Source organism: Leptonychotes weddellii, chromosome 3 (assembly GCF_054177405.1).
Source record: "Leptonychotes weddellii isolate Sample4059 chromosome 3, ASM5417740v2, whole genome shotgun sequence".
NCBI lineage: Eukaryota > Metazoa > Chordata > Mammalia > Carnivora > Phocidae > Leptonychotes > Leptonychotes weddellii.
In genome coordinates, this window is record NC_138371.1 from 151,884,225 (window position 1) to 151,901,533 (window position 17,309).

Here is a 17,309-nt window from a genome sequence, read left to right on the forward strand (position 1 = left end):
CAAACATTTCAAGAATTAATACCTATTCTTCTGAAACTGTTCCAAAAAATAGAAATGGAAGGAAAACTTCCAAACTCATTTTATGAGGCCAGCATTACCTTGATCCCAAAAGCAGACAAAGACCCCATCAAAAAGGAGAATTACAGATATTGACAATATGATCCTAAAATTTGTATGACAAGGGAAAGAAACTAGAAACTATTTTAAAATAGAAGAACAAAATGGGTGAACTCCCACTACCCAATTTTAAGACTCACTATAAAGTACAGTAATCAAGATAATGGGTATTGGCAAAAAGCACAGAAACAGTGATCAATGGAACAATTACAGAACTTCAAAATAAATGTACACAAATATAAACAACTGATTCTTGACTAATGTACAAAGGCAAATTAATGGGAAAATAGCAGTATTTTAATCATTTTCATTCTGCTGGAAAATTTGATGTCCATATAGAAAAATAAACTTCAGGGCACATAGATGGCTCAGTTGGTTAAGCATCTTACTTTGGCTTGGGTCATGATCCCAGGGTCCTGGGATCGAGCCCTGCTTCGGGCTCCCTGCTCAGTGGGGAGTCTGCTTCTCCTTCTGCCTCTGCCCCTTCTCCCCTACTCATGTTCTCTCTCTCAGATAAATAAATAAAATCTTTTAAAAAATATTTAAAGAAAGAAAAATAAACTTCATATTGTATGTTACATGTTATACAAAAATTAATTCAACTGTATCTTAGAACTAAATGTAAATACTATAGATATAAGATATGCAGAAGGAAGGAAGGATAAGCAAAATTTTATTTAACTTTGGGTTTGGCAAAGAGTTTTTATATTTAAAAATTTTTTTAAATGGACAAATACAGACATTTTACTCAAAAAATATATATGGATAGTGTATAAGTATATAAAAATGTGCAGCATCATTAGTCATTAGGGAAATGCAAATCAGAAACAAAATCAGATACCATTACACACATACTAATGTGAGTAAAACAGTAATGAAAGCTGGGGGTTCTGGTTTGTAATTACAGATATTAGTATGAACATATAGAAAATATCATGTATATATTTCAGCATGAAAGAGCTCTCAATGTCCCAAACTGAAAATATTTAAGCAAACAATAAATAATGGTAGCAATCGTAGTGTGGAATATAGCCAAAGAATAAAATATATAATAAATAAAAAGAAGTTCATATTACTGTAAATAAATATTTGAATAAATAAATAGGGAAGAAAAGCCAAATTTTACTTACAGAAATATTTCAATTATTAAAGGTAGAAGGAATAAAGGAAATGTAAATAATCATTAGAACAGCACAGAAATAATTTCCACAGGCAAGATAAACATGAATTCTAAAATTAGTTTTATAAATGATAGATTGTCAAAGTTTCAATGTATCTCCTCCAAAATATTCTTTGAATAGCACAGACGGAACTAGTTACTCTGTGTTGAAGAATGTGGCAGATACCAACCTTAAACATGTTCTAAAGATCAATACTAGTAGTGATGAGATATATCAATATCATGTGTTCCCTGATATAATGTGCTAAGAAGGGCTCATTAACTATGATGCATTTACCTCCAAACAAATCCATGGCCTCTATCACAGTAAACATAAGACAAATCCAAGTTGAGGAACATTTTCCAAGGGACCTGATGAATACTCCTCAAAAGTATCAAGGTCATGAAAAATAAGAACAGTATTAAAGAACTACCACTCACTGGAGGATAAAAATCTTTATTAGTAAACGCAATATATGTTCTAATATAGAATCCAGACAGAAAGAATATTGGTAAGCACTGGTGAAATCAGTATAATATCGGCAATTTCTTAGTTTTGAAAGTTCTACCATAGTTATGAAATACTAATATCAGAAAACATAAAAGGAATCAACTCAATTCATACATATCTATTTCTTCCTATCTATCTATGTATCTATGTAACTATCTATCTATCTATCTATCTATCTATCTATCTATCTATCTATGTTGTATCAGTGACCACATCATATTTTGCACTGATTTTAATTGGATCATATATTTATTAGAGTATTTTAAGTGATTTATGGATTAAATGAAAGTGCTTTTTAAAATACTACATCATAAGATCAGATACAGAAAATAAATCAGCACGTAGCTTAAACGTATTTTTCCCAGAGAGTTATGTTTTTTGAGTAATTCTGAAGACTACATTTTTCTTTTCTGACAAGGATAGTATTATTTTATTGCAGAGGAAAAAGGCTTATTTTAAGAAAGAAAAACATCTTGGAATTCTACTATACAGATGTATGAATCATTGTCTTTTACTATTATAACATCCCTTACTTTATGTATCAATGAATGGTTGCCTAAGTCACTGTGGGTGCATTGAAGGTCAGATAAACCCTGCAGCAGTAAAAATATTTCACATTCAAGAAAATAATATGACAAAAATAAGAATAATTTTACAATATCTCAGAGGTTTATGTTGTTGCTTCTGAATCTTTTTGTTTGTTTGTTTTGGTTTAAATAATTATTGTCAAAGACTCATACTATATCTTGAACTTTAAAGTACCTTTCTTCAATGATTAACCTTATTTTTTAATGTACCTTTGATAATGTGGCTGTTAATAAGTTACTGGCACAGAACAAAATTATGATTATGTTTTAATAGTATAGAGAAATATTTTGAGAAATAGAAATAGTTTGAAAAAATGTAAATGGATTTTTAAAAATCTATTAAAAATTTCCTTAAGATCAGAGGCAAGGAATATTAAATAATTTTAATATAAGTACAGATCAGAAAGTACTGAGGGGATAAAATTTACCTAAATATAAAAGCATATATTGGTTAATTATAATTTGCAGGGTCCTTAAGTAAGTTGGCCATGAAACAGCATTATAGAGAACAACAAACTATATCTCTACCAATGAAAATTTACATTTTGGCAATGTCTTTATCTGAGTACACTCAGGTGAGAAGAATGTAAGTAAAATGAATAATCTGCTATGTATAGCAAAATGTGATGGAAACTAAGAGGAATAAATAATGACAGATCGCTGGAGGTTTAGGTAAACTGAGATGATATTGGAAGAGTGACTATATATCATATAGATATAAGGAGAAAAATATTCAATCAAACAAGTAGCAGAAGAAAATAAATTATAAGAAAGCAAAGGACAAATAAAATAGGGATGGTATTGTTTGGATGAAACACAAATTGCAAGTATACTGGCAGAAAAATATATTAGAAAGTTAAATTGGTCTTCCTCAAATAATTATCAAATAAACTCATCTGATGTTCAGTATATTACTACTGAATTTTTTTTTAGGGGGCAGGGTACAGAGTTTCTCTTTCTATTTCTCCTTGCACAAAATATTAAATGTTTTCATCTCTGAATTTCCATAGTATATTTATAGCTCATATTCCTATGAAAATATTTTCTAAATTATAATTCTTATTCTGCCTTTTATGTATTGCTGACATTACTTATGTTCTATTAAGTTGAATTTAGCAATGTGCTATAGGTTTTTAAGGTAACTGAGGTATCAAGGAAAGATATTTCTAAATATGCATCCAATTTGAAAGACAGTGATTAAGAAATAACCACTATTAAAATTTAGATGAAAATAGTAAAATTTAAGTTAACTCATTTAACATATCTGTCTCAAAAATAAATAAAAATGTTCATAACCATAAAGAAATCAAACTGGGAATTAAACAATTTCAATTAAGAAAGGATAAAATGTCTTATAGCAAAAATATACAACCTAAAAACAAATTATCTCAAATATTCATAAACTTTTGTACATATGAATAAAATATTTTTTCATGGAAAGGGTGCACAAGGTCAATAGTATCATAAACTTATGTGCAAATATCTCAGACAAAATATTAGGAAACCAAGTAAAAAAATGTATTAAAATAGCATATGTGGATCAGTTTGAATCCGTTTGTTTTGATGGAAAATCTTGTTTTCCTTGCTACCTATTTAGTACTATTAGGAACCCTAGTTTTGTTTGTAAAAATTACTTCTATGTCATGACACTGTCTGGGCTTGCACAGTAAATGGTACAAGTATACCTGAAAGCATTTTTACATCAGTGTGGCTAGCAATAATGAAGCTATCTGTTATAGACTACAGAGGACATTAATAATTTATAGAAGTGTGATACCTCTCACCAGTGATGTATTGCAGATATGTGACATTATTTTTTTCCACTTTAAATATGATAAATAGTGTCTTCCTTCTTTTAACCACATGATTAATTTTTCCATAATTTGCTCCTCTACTTAAAGCTGGTGACTAGTCACTTGGATCTCTATCATTTATATTATAGAAACATTAGGAAAAAATGATTTAAAAAAGAATTGAAGTTATCATAGGATATTTTCATATATTTTCACCTGGTATTAAAAATACATTTCAATTTATGTATTTGTTATATTACTTTCAATTTTTTTAAAGTATGCTTTTTAATATGATTGTAAATTTTTAAATTAAAAACACTTTAAAAATCAGAAACGACAGAGGAATAGTGGAGAAAGAAAAATTTAAAAAGCATTTGATATATAAATAAGATTTATTTATAAGCAGTAATAAGCTGGTAAATGTTTAAGAACCTTCTTTAGAAGAGAAAACAAAGGAAATCCTAATGTGTCACTGCTCTTTTTCATGGTAAAAATACCCCTACCAAAGCCAACTGCAAGCAACCAACACAAAACCAATTAGCTCACATAATTCCCAAATGTTTAATGATGGTCTTTCACACTCACTGATATGAGACAACTCTAACATATCTTTGGAACTTATATGTATTTTTTTAAATAAAATTATACTGAGTACTTGCACTTCAGCACTGCAATCTCAGTGCACATTTAAAGTGCAATAAAGTTAATGCATTCAACTTTGTCCAAGATTCCTTCATATGTTTCTATATATTCCCTATATTCTATAATTTTTTTGAAAATATTTAAAAAGGTGGGTAGTACAAACATAGAGTGTAAGTAATTTTCACTAATACTTTAAAAATGATTCACTACAAGGTTATTCATAATATGTATCTGTCTTGTTTTCTATATTTACATGATTTTACTCATTAAATTTTTCAATAGGTTTGATAGAGTCTGTGAAACTTGACTAAATTATAATTTTAAAATCTAAATTTAGGGATTATACATGAAATTCATTCACTTGTCTTCCCTTTCTTAGTTTCTAAGATAATTGGCAGTTAACCACAGATACAGTCAGAAATTCACCTTTTTATCAAAAAGATAATGATGCCAACAACAGTTTTGAAATCTCTTCATATCAGCTATTACATATGTAGAGCAAAAAGATTCTGCTGTCACTTTGTATTATCTCATCAGCACCCTTGAATATCTCAGCAGGTATGCCATCTGCCATCAGGCTTTGATTCTTTACAAATTTAAAGGCTCTAATGCAATGCAGATCTTGATCAATCTTTTAGTTGAGGAAAACCCTGTATCTGTCATCAGATAGAAAACGAAGAATATGATGCCTTTTAAATAATACTAGTCATAATATCAGTCTGCTACTATCATAATACCTTTCTTAGATTTTTTTTTAAAGATTTTCTTTATTTATTTGAGAGAGAGAGAGAGAGAGAGAGCACATGAGAGGGGGAGGGCCAGAGGGAGAAGCAGACTCCCCGCCGAGCAGGGAGCCCAATGCGGGACTCGATCCCGGGACTCCAGGATCATGACCTGAGCCGAAAGCAGCCACCTAACCAACTGAGCCACCCAGGCGCCCACCTTTCTTAGATTTTTATAATATCTTTAATATCCAGTAAGTAAGGTATTAGTAACTGCAAGTAAATAATGATCAGTTAAAGGTATGGGGTACTAAAATTGTGGTAAAAGCTAAAATCTACATATAAATTATAAATCAACTTATATTGAGATAAAAATATTTTTTTCAAGGAGTAAAAACATTCCCTGTAATACCTGTGTACTTTGTGTAGGAGATTCTTAAGAATTTAATTGACCACGGACCATCTACTCTGAAAATGCATATGCATAAAAATTTTTTTCTCCTCTCTCAAGAGTTTTACTAAGACTCAGAAGCCATCTACAAACATTAAATTAAAAACAATTGCATAATTATGTATACTACCATAACAGATTTAGATTACAATCTTACTGATTTACTTTCCTTATAATGAGGATATGTTGCCATTAGGAACACATGAATAATTTTAACATAATATTTTGGTATGAAGACTCAATGTTATGAGAAAAGATTTTTTTCAAATTTAAAAAATTGATTTAAATACTAATTCTTTTTAAATTCAGTCTACTATAGTTGACATGCTATAGAAAGTAAGTGGTGAAGAAAAACAGTTTAAGATATGATATGACATATTCTGAAAATAACCATAAATTCCTCTTTACATGCAACCATTCTCATGTAATTTTCACCTTAACAGGATAAATTTAGTTCCCCATTCCTAAAAATCTGGCATGGCATTGTGACTTCATTTGGCCATTAAAGCACAGTATAAGCATTTTACTTAGATGAACTTGGGCTAAAACGAGACCTTTCATGCCTTTGCTTTCCTCTTGGAGTCTGGTCTACCATCTAAACAATAACAAAAAAGATAAACTTCTGGAGGATGAGATACACAATAAGAAGATATGAATTATCTTAGCAGAACCATCATAGACCAGTCAATCCCCCCACCCATGATAACCCAGCAGTGAGTTCAGCCAAGTTCAGATACTCCTGACCAAAATAGGCATAACTTCCCTGTTCATCCTAGACCATCACCCACTCTCAAAACCATGAATTAAATAAATGGTGCTGTTTTAGGTTTGGGGATTTTTTTTAATTGCAAGCTAACTTTAAAACAAAATAAAAGTACCAAAGTTTTCATTGAATTTCTGAGGAAAAAACATATGCCCTAGTGAGGTATGAGCCAGTAGGTGATTTTAATAACCACTAGCACATATGCACATAATGTACTTCTACCTCCTATACGAATTACATGTCAATATTTTCTTCGGTGATACATTGTTTTTTGGTCATATCTCTTTTTACTGCATACATTCAGGAGATAGTTCCGGAAATGCAACACTACTTGGAACAGGACAGATGAATCTCTACATACATTTGTCCACTCAGATGCACAGGAAAAAAAAAATAAAGAGGATTTCCAGTATTTACACAAGAATTAAATTCCTGAATTTGTAAGCTGAATTTTAAAATGGGAAGAAAGAAGGAAGGAAAAATATAGAAAGGGATAGAGGTGGAGAAGGAAGTAGAGAAGAAGGGAGGAAGAGAAAACAGTATCTTCCCAACTCATCTCTTTTAACCTTCAGTAGTAAATGGCCTATGTTGAATTTCGGAAGCCCATCCCCAAATGACAGATTTTGATTTCTTTGATCTATTTAGGCAATATCAGGCTTATGTCTGTTATCAAGTAGAGATTCTTCAAAGTAAACATAAAGTTTAGATGAACTTTATAATCCCAAAGAACAATACATCAAAGGGAAAACATATATTCTATATTGTATAAATAAAATATTTACTTCTTCTATTCTGCCTTTTTCATATTATGATGCCTATCATGAGCTATGTAAGTTGCTTGACCTAATATATACCTGTATTTTTAGAAAACAGTTTTTAAAGGAAATGTGAAAAATAGAAGTTTTAATATTTGGGAAAATATTGATTAAATTAATGGCATGATTAAATATGTAAAATCATATAGAAACATAACCTGAAATGAAATAAAGGATTAGAAGGCAGACTGAAATAGGAACCTAGTAAGAAATGTATATAAAACAAAGCCTTTCTACCTGCAGAAAAGATTTGAGCATGCATAAACTACAAGTGGTGAGATAGGTAATCTATAAGAAAATAATTGTAAGGAATGCAGTATAAAGAGGAAAAGAGATCAAATTGATTAAATGAAAGCATATATCACCATACAGGAGAATTATGGCCTTACATACCAATAATTGATGTAGCTGAATAATACAAATTAACAATGTAAGCAGAAGCAGTAAGTAAAGATATAGTAAAACAAGAGGTTTGTGATCAAGGAAGCTGGTTCACACATTATTTTCAAGACAATTTAATGAAAATATGTCATCAATACTTACTCATGTCCGAGTGAATACTAAACCAGCAATCAGGGAGGAAAGTCACTATAAAGGTGGAGTGAGGTGAGCAGGTGGAATGTGAAATCATTACTGGAAAAATATACAAAGTATCTCTTGGGCTTTTGACGAGTTATAGAAAACTGAAACAATCACAACTATGCATTTTTATGTACATATTAACCAATGATTTCTCTTTTATTTGCCTGTCTTATTTTACCATACAGTTCATACTCATCAGTTATACCAAATGTGATCTATCAGTAAGCAACCTTGCCCTGAGTGCTGCCAGGGAAGTTTTGAATTTTAAATAGTTCATGATATACCATTATTTAATCAACTGGTCCTTATCCTAACAAAGACTCGGTAGCAATCTTTGAAGAATCACTAGAGATAAGCAGAACACTGTCCCAGTCTACTTGTGAATTAACTCTGCCCTACATAGTCCATCTTGCTGACTCTGTTTCTAAATTGTTATCATTTTTTTCTGCATATTTTGCACTTCGGGAGGAAGACCTTCCTTTGCCTTCCTAGCTGGAACTAGAATCAAATTGCCATGAGACAGATTAACAGGAGAAAATCAAATTTAACAGGCTTTTATATGGGGAATCCACACAGACATAAAATTCCAAAGACAATGAGGCAACAAACAGGAAGCTTGTGTGAGCTATTTCTGATGCAATTGCTTTTCAGACCAAGTACCAATTAACCACCTTTGATCTACCTTCTGTAAACCAAGCTTACTGCATGGCATCATCCAGTAACTGTTCATGATAACTGGTCCCTTTGGTTGAGTAACTCCCGAATGGGGATCTAATGTTGACCCAGCCAAAAGGACAGTGACCACCAATTCATTTAGTCCCTGATACTCCAGTGATCATCAGTGTTGTTCACTCTTCAATACATTGTTTCCACTTAATGAGAGAAATTTGCATTTCCATTCCTGTGGGAATGTAATTTGTAATAACCCAATATGTATATTCTTCTGTAATAGAAGATGTTTCAATGAAAACTCAATTAACAAGCCAACAAATCCCTTTCAAATGGCATGTGTCTTGAAACTGCATCAAATTCCAGCAGTAGATGATGAGTGCCAGTAACAGGTTTTTCCTAGAGGCTCCAATCACTGTGGTGTGGGTAACAGACATTTCCTGTAATTAGTTCTGGCTAATTAATTAGCTGAATTTCCTTGATTGCCACTCCCTTCGCAACCCCCCCAGGTATCCTATATTGTTTTAAATTAACTACTTGAATGGGTTTAGGCAATTCTAAAGGTTCCCATTTTGCATGTCATATTAAACAGGATGAAGAGCAGATTTACATTACTTCCCTTTTCCCAGCTGTTTGGTAAAGAAAGACTTCCCCATTCAGACATAAGACGCATTTCAATAATACTCTTTGATGAGGGTCAGGAAACAGTTATATGAGGCTTTCCTATAAGAATTCCCTTTGAGATATATTTTAATCTTTAAATTGTCTACACTTGCACTACCACATCCCCCAAATTAAATTAAATTAAATTATATCATCTTTTAAATATTTATTAGCAGGTTTAGAAGCAGTTTTTCTTTAATGTAAACTTGCTTAAGGGGAGCCTGGATGGCTCAGTCAGATAAGCATCAGACTTGATTTAGGTGCAGCTCCTGACCTCAGGGTCTGGAGATCTAGCCCCAAGTTGGGCTCTGCACTGAGAGTGTAGCCTGCTTGATTCTCTCTTTCCCTCTCCCTCTGCCCCTCCCCCTGCTCTCTCTCTCTTTCTCTAAAAATGAATGAATGAATAAATAAATAAATACATACATACTTGCTCAAAATTATTTGGGCTTCCTGATTTGTGATTTTCAACAATTCTGGAATATATATACCCTACTATTTTTTTGAATACCATCTCCTTCCAATTCTCTATTTACTTTTTCCAGCAATCTGATTAGACATTTAAAATCCTCTGGGCCTTTGCCTCTCTTTAATAATCACAATTTTTTTTCCCTTTACAATTTGTATCATTATGTTTAACTTCTTCATGTTAATTTTCTTTACATAAGAATCATTATGCTTAATTTTTTTTCAGTTTTATTGTCAGACTTACTAATTTCATTTAGATTTGTGGTCAATCTCTAGTTTAAACCATATATTTAGTGTCTAATCTTCTTTCTCATATTTTTTAATTTCTAAAAAGTTATTTGAAATTCTCTTTCTCATATTTTTAATTTTTAGAAATGTATTTAATGTCCTTAAAGTTCTGCTTTGTCTTTTTGTTTGATAGTATGTTGCATCATCATCACATTTTTTATGTTCACCTTTATTTTTTGAACATATTGCACATGTGTTATTTCATTTGTTATTTTTTTTTTTTAAAGTAGGTTCCATGCACAGCATGGAGCCCAACATGGAGCTTGAACTCACAACCCTGAGATCAAGACCTGAGCCGATATCAAGAGTTGGATGCTTAACTGACTGAGCCACCAGGCACCCCACACATGCGTATTTTAAATGCAATATCACAATTTTTACATTATTTTTATATTTTGGCAGCCTGGTTTTGCTCTATGCTTATATATCTATTACTTATATTACTTCTGATTTTTGGACATAGTGGCTTTTAAATGAACTCTTAAATTTATTTTTTATTATGTAATGCTTCAGTCGGTAGTGCTTAAAGATGTCTGGGAATATACTGTGTTGCAAAAAATTATTTGTGTTCACTGTTGCAAATTACATGAAGTATTTACAAATTGAATCCATCTAAACTAGAACTTCCACTTTGAAATTTAGGTCATTCAGATCATTTTAGGTTCACTCAGGTGAATATAAGTTTGTAAGTATGAATTTGCAGGGAAATTTTTATTTTTCCTCTTCCCAACTTCCACCTAGAAACAAGGTAATTATGGCCCTTTGGTGGAGTGTTTTGTTTTCCTAATTTACCCATGAAATATGTTCAACTTTAGAACTGTTGGATTATGTGTCATTTACTTGAGTGCTAGGCTTCATCTGTTTTCTTTTTTTTTTTTTTTAAAGATTTATTTATTTGAGAGAGAGAGAATGAAAGAGAGAGAACACATGAGAGGGGATAGGATCAGAGGACGAAGCAGACTCCCCGCTGAGCAGGGAGCCCGATGCGGGACTCGATCCAGGGACTCCAGGATCATGACCCGAGCCGAAGGCAGTCGCTTAACCAACTGAGCCACCCAGGCGCCCCTTCATCTGTTTTCTTATGCAACACCTCCTCTACCATCTGTGCTGTGCATTAAGTGCAGTTTCAAGGGCAGCAGAGATTTACAGATATCCCAGGTTCAGTGTCCACTCACATCTCTGAAGTTGGGATTCATTTTGTCTCTGGTTTCTAAGAAGTTCCCATATTTTTCTGCCAACTGTTCAGGATTTTTTTTTTCTGGACAGAAATTTTTAAAATATATAATTATCTAGCATTGTGAGTATTTTGTTCTAGAATAATTTCCTTTTGATATTTCTCATGTATCACATTCCAAAATTTAAGCAGCACTTATTGTCATTCCTGAAAGAAGCTTTCTTTAGTATACTGTCTTGAATATGTCATTTAAAATTATGGGCTATTGCATTATAGGGCATTTCACAATAATGTACTTGTTTGAGTTGCAAACATAGTCAGTAGAAAACATGGTCAGATAGGACCTGGAAATGATGAAAATATTATGTCATTTACTTCAGTAATCTCAAACATTCACTTCCTGCTTTACAGTGTAGGGACCCAGGGGCAGGATGCCCCAAGATGGCATAAAGATTATTTTGAGTTCAAAGTAAACAAAACTGAGCAGATGCCTCCCCATCAACTGCCTAAATTTACATTGTAAAGGAGAGACTATAACAGGAAGAGAGCTATTAACAGAGACTCCTTTTTATCTAAGGAACTTACCTGCATAAGAGTACAACCTTGTTTTTCCAAACATTTCCTTTCACCTTCTTGCTAAAGAGCTTTCTCTTCTGTATATATCCTCAGGCCCTTACCCCTCTCCTTAGCTCATACAAGCTTCCTGTTTGTTGCCTCATTGTCCTTGGAATTTCATGTCTGTGTGGTTTCCCATACATAAGCCTATTAAGTTTGATTTTCTCCTGTTAAATCTGTCTCATGGCAATTTGATTCTAGGTCCAGCTAGAAGGACCATGAGGTAAAGGAAGGTCTTCCTCCCTGACAATGGCATGTACTTCTCTGCACTGAAATGGAATTCAAAGTAAAACCCAAAACCTACAGTTCTTCTTTTGGGAGGTAGTCCATGACCATCAAGAAAAAAAAAAAAAAAAAGATAGGCAAGTATGTCTGAAACCAATACATTTAAGTTAACAAATGCTTGGCAATTATGCCCGAAGAAACTCTGTTCACTTGATTAATTTATAAGCCTGTTATGCAGAAAGTTGGCCCAGAACTAATAAGATGAATTAAGATGAATAAACTGGGAAGAAAGAGTTCTTGCAGTTGAGCAGAGGGGACCCAGTAAAGGAAAGTAACCTCTGTGAGGATACACCCAGAGATTTCCCTCATTTGTCATGCTTGCTGGGCCATTTTTTTGAACATACCTTCCATGAAGGGGCATGATTCTTGAATGTGCATGCCCAGAAAGGCTGCTACCTCCCCTTATCTCTATAGCCAATCAGCGTATTTCACATCCTGACCCCTTACCCTTAAATACACCCCACCCAACAGAGATGATTTAAGAAATCTTCTCCCTTCCCCTTGCTTGGTGCCCTGAAATAAAACGCCTTTTCTCTGCTGCAAAAACTAGTGTCATTGTTTGGCTTACTGTGCACATTGGGTAATGGACCATTGTCTGATAATTTGTCTTCTTTACACCAATATTGTTTCATATATATATACACATATATATATATATTCTAAGAAGTTATATATATATACATATATGTGTGTGTGTATATATATGTATGTTTCATGTATATATTTATCATAAAAGTCATCATATACTAGATGTATAAATATTCTCTTTACTTTGTTAAATTCTTAAGCAGCAAGCCTGGTGTTGGCACAAGACAGAAATATGTTTTGCAGCTCTAGTTATAAACTTTAGAAACTAGCCATGATATAAAGTAAGACACTGTGTAAGTATAACCCCTTAAAACTATCACGTTTATATATTTAATAATTTTTCATTATATTTGCTTAGTGGTATGCTAAAATATTGAAGAATGGTGACTTCATATATCAAATGCACTTCATATATCAAATATTTTAACTACAATAATTTTTACAATATTAATTAAATTTTAAGAATCCATGATATATGAAAAATTGCCCCACTATTTTTATATATTGCTGATAAATTAATACTCAAAATGCTAATAATCCTCTACAGTCAAGCTATATTGAATATGTGCTATTCATAGGCTTTTAAAATTTATTAAGATCCTTATTACAAATGAGGAAATATAAAATTACTTTTGTTCCAGATGATTTATAGCAACATGTTATTTTTATGGTGACTAACATATACACCCTTTACTGAACAAATTGAAGAAAGAAAACTGCAGATAAAACTGTCACTTAGATAAAGTATTTGCAATGAGTTTTTGTGTGTACTAGAAAACTGTTTTATATATGCCTGTCATAATGCTGTGTTTGCAGTTCAGTAAATATATGGCTTAGGCCAAATAACTGTGTCAGCAGTTGATTACAGATCAATATGTTCACAGTACTGCTGAGTGTTGAATTAAGAGGAAAAAGTTCTGTTTCAGAGACAAATAGCATTGATGACTCAAGAAAACTGTTTTCTTCAGGATATACTTCTGATACATAAAACAATGTAGCATATAGCTTATTACTGCTCATTCAAATTACTAGTTATAAAATTTTATTTGATTAAATTATCATATCAAATATATTTAGATGTAGTTTTATGAAATATCCTTAAGTTATAATCATCCACCAAAGATGTAGGTCAAAATGTACAATGGATCTAGAATGCAGGAGCATAGTAATGTCCTTCCAGATTTGAATATTTTTAAAGGCACTGTTTTGTGATATCAAGAGAAAAAATAAATTTAAAATTGTACTCTGCATATAAAAATACAGAAAGAAGTTATGAATTTACTTTAAAAATAATTTCTGAATCATAAGATAATGCTTAACAAAATAAATCACTGTGCACAGATGGTTCTCACTGTTAAGAAAAAAATCATGTGCTGTTTACTAGTTACCAAAAAAATCATCACTTATGAAGTTTGTTACAACATGTACTCTATAAAGATATTCTGCCTATAAAATTAAGCAGTTGTTCTTGTGCATTGTTCTTGTGCGTTGAGCACGACAAATTTCATTAAGGTATACAGATGGGAAAGAAAGATCACACCAAGCAATCACACTTCTAGGTATGTACCCAACTGATTTACAACATATGCACATAAAACAAAAAAATCCAAAAAACAACAACAAAAAGAGCCCCCAAAACAAACAAAAAAACCCTGCATACAAATGTTTACAGAAGTTTCATTCATACTCATCAAAAACCTGAAGCAACTAAGATATCTTTGAATAGGTGAACAGATTAACAAACTGAGGTACATTCATACAATTAAATATTATTCAACAATAAAAATAAATTAGTTCTAAAGCCATTAGAAGACATGCATGAATCTTAAATTTACATTGCTAAATGAAAGAAGACAGGCTACAATATGTATGATACCAGTTTTAGGACATACTGGAAAAGGCAAAACTATAGCAATGATAAAAATGTCATGGTTTGCCATGGATTTAGGGGTTGTTATGGGCTTAACTGTGTCTCCCAAAATTCATGTTGGAGCCCTAAACTCAAAGTACCTCAGAATGAAACTGTATTGTAAGGCCTTTTTACAAAGGTAAGTTAAAATGAGGTTTTTAGAGTGGGCCCTAATCCAATTTGATTGGTGTCCTTGTAAGAGGAGATGAGGACACACAAAGAGGCACCAGGAGTGTGCATACTCAGAGAGAAGACCATGTACAGAGGTAGCAAGAGCATGGCCATCTGAAAGCCAAGGAGAGTGGCGTCAAAGGAAACCAACTATCTGGCACCTTGATCTTGGACTTCAAACCTTTAGAGCCATGAGAAAATAAATTGCCATTTTGTAACCCACCTAGTCTGTGGTACTGTGTTGTGGCAGTCCTAGCAAAATAAGACAAGGGAAGTAGGGGGGCACTGAATGATTGAGGCACAGGAGATATTTTATAGTGATATAAGTAGTCTATATGATAGTGCAGTATAAATTAACACTCTACAGACTTTTCCCCCACAAGGGTAGGGTTAACAATTATGATAACACTATACATAAACACTACAAATGAACAACTGAGTAAATTGAAGGCAGAGAGTGGGAGCCATGTTTCTCACTGTTAGAATGGGAGGTTACAGAAAAGCAAGGACAGAAGGCTGTACTGCCCAAATGCTAGTGGATTAGAGTTGGAGACAGCAATATAAAGTCATTTTAGCTAATATAGTTACAAATATTACACATATATGATTATATATGTACACATATTTATTTGTATTTTTATATTTATGTTTAAAGTATATATTCATATATATAGATATGTATTTATGGATACATACAGATTTATATATATTCATGTTAGTATGCAATTTAAAATTCTCATTAAACAGTGTGATTAAGAGATAAATTTTGATTCAATCATATTATTCATAAATGTCTAGATAAATATGAAGTGCTTTGGCAATGTACTTGTTTTCATTTTTAAAGTGAGCAAATATATATGACTATCACATCTTTAGTGTTCCTTTCAGTATGATAAACTTTCGACAGGCTTCTCCTGACTGTAGGCCCCTGACCTAATTTTTATTGGAGCATTTACTTTAGAAAAGTTAAAATTGTTAACCCTTTCATCACCCCTTTGAGATGTAAATATTTTTAAAAGCCTCTTGCCTGTCTTATAACCCACAACTATCTTTTTTTTCAAAGACTTGGGGACCAGCTCTTTAAAATACAATCATCAAGGAAGATAGCACCAGTCTCTCTCCGCTTTTGTGGGAGGTTAGAACAAGTCTAACCTTGCTCAAGTTGTAAAATCACCTCCTGTCAGGAAGAAATGAGAGAGTTTACTTTTTCTTTGGATAAAGACAACTAGTAAACAGAGATGGCCTTTGGTATCCCCCTTACCCTGGCACTTAAAAAATATTAATAAAAAATAAAATCTTTTATCCCCCCAATGGAGTCAAGTTCAGACTGAGTTCTGCTCTCTTTCCTCTAGTGCAATAATTTTGAATAAAGCTTTTCTTGCCTGTTTGTCCACTGCAACTTATGCAGTGATACATGCCTTCATTTTTATGTTTAAAATAAAAACATCTAATCATCAAAATAGAAAACAGAGAAGAGTGTTGTATGAGGAGAGGCCCAAGGCTGGTCACCTGTATGAGGTGGAATTTCAAAAAATAATGTTCTTATTCTGACATTTCTGATGTACCTATCATGTCTCCTTAGTCTCTTCTTTGCCTTGACACTTTCTGAAACTTTCCCCGTTTTGAGAAGTCCTGCTCACTCAACTATCTTATAGATTCCCCTTCTAATGAGATTTCTTTGATATTTTACTTATATTTAGACTAGGTTTATGAGTTTGGGGAAGAAAGACCACAGAGATGAAGTGTCATTTTAATCACATCATACCAAGAATTTATGCTATCAACATGACATAACTGTTAACATGAAGGATGATCACCTGGCTGAGGTAGTATTTGTCAGGTTTCTGTACCATAAACTTTCTCTTGTTTTCTCTGTTTCCATACTGTACTCTCTGGAAGGTACATAATAGGGGTACTCCTTGAGTAACAGAGAATCTACACAAATTATTTGGAATTCTTCAGCACAGTACATCTGTCTCTTCCCCCTAATTATACCATATGAATCATAAATATTTTTACTTTATACTACTGGTTATAATCCAATATTTCTTAATTATATTTTGCTCAAAAATTAGATTTTTTTAGTTACCTCCTTTGTCCCTTTGATATACCTCCATCATGGTGTGTGTGTGTGTGTGTGTGTGAAAGAGAGAAAAATAGGGAGAGAGACAGAGAGACAAAACAAGAGGCAGAAAGAACATATTCCTTCATGTCACTATATGATGGTGAAGGCTCATCATGTGCATTTTCTTTTCTTTTTGTTTCTATCTATCTATTTATCTATTTATTTATTTTTATTAACATATAATGTATTTTTTTTTCAGGGGGAACAGGTCTGTG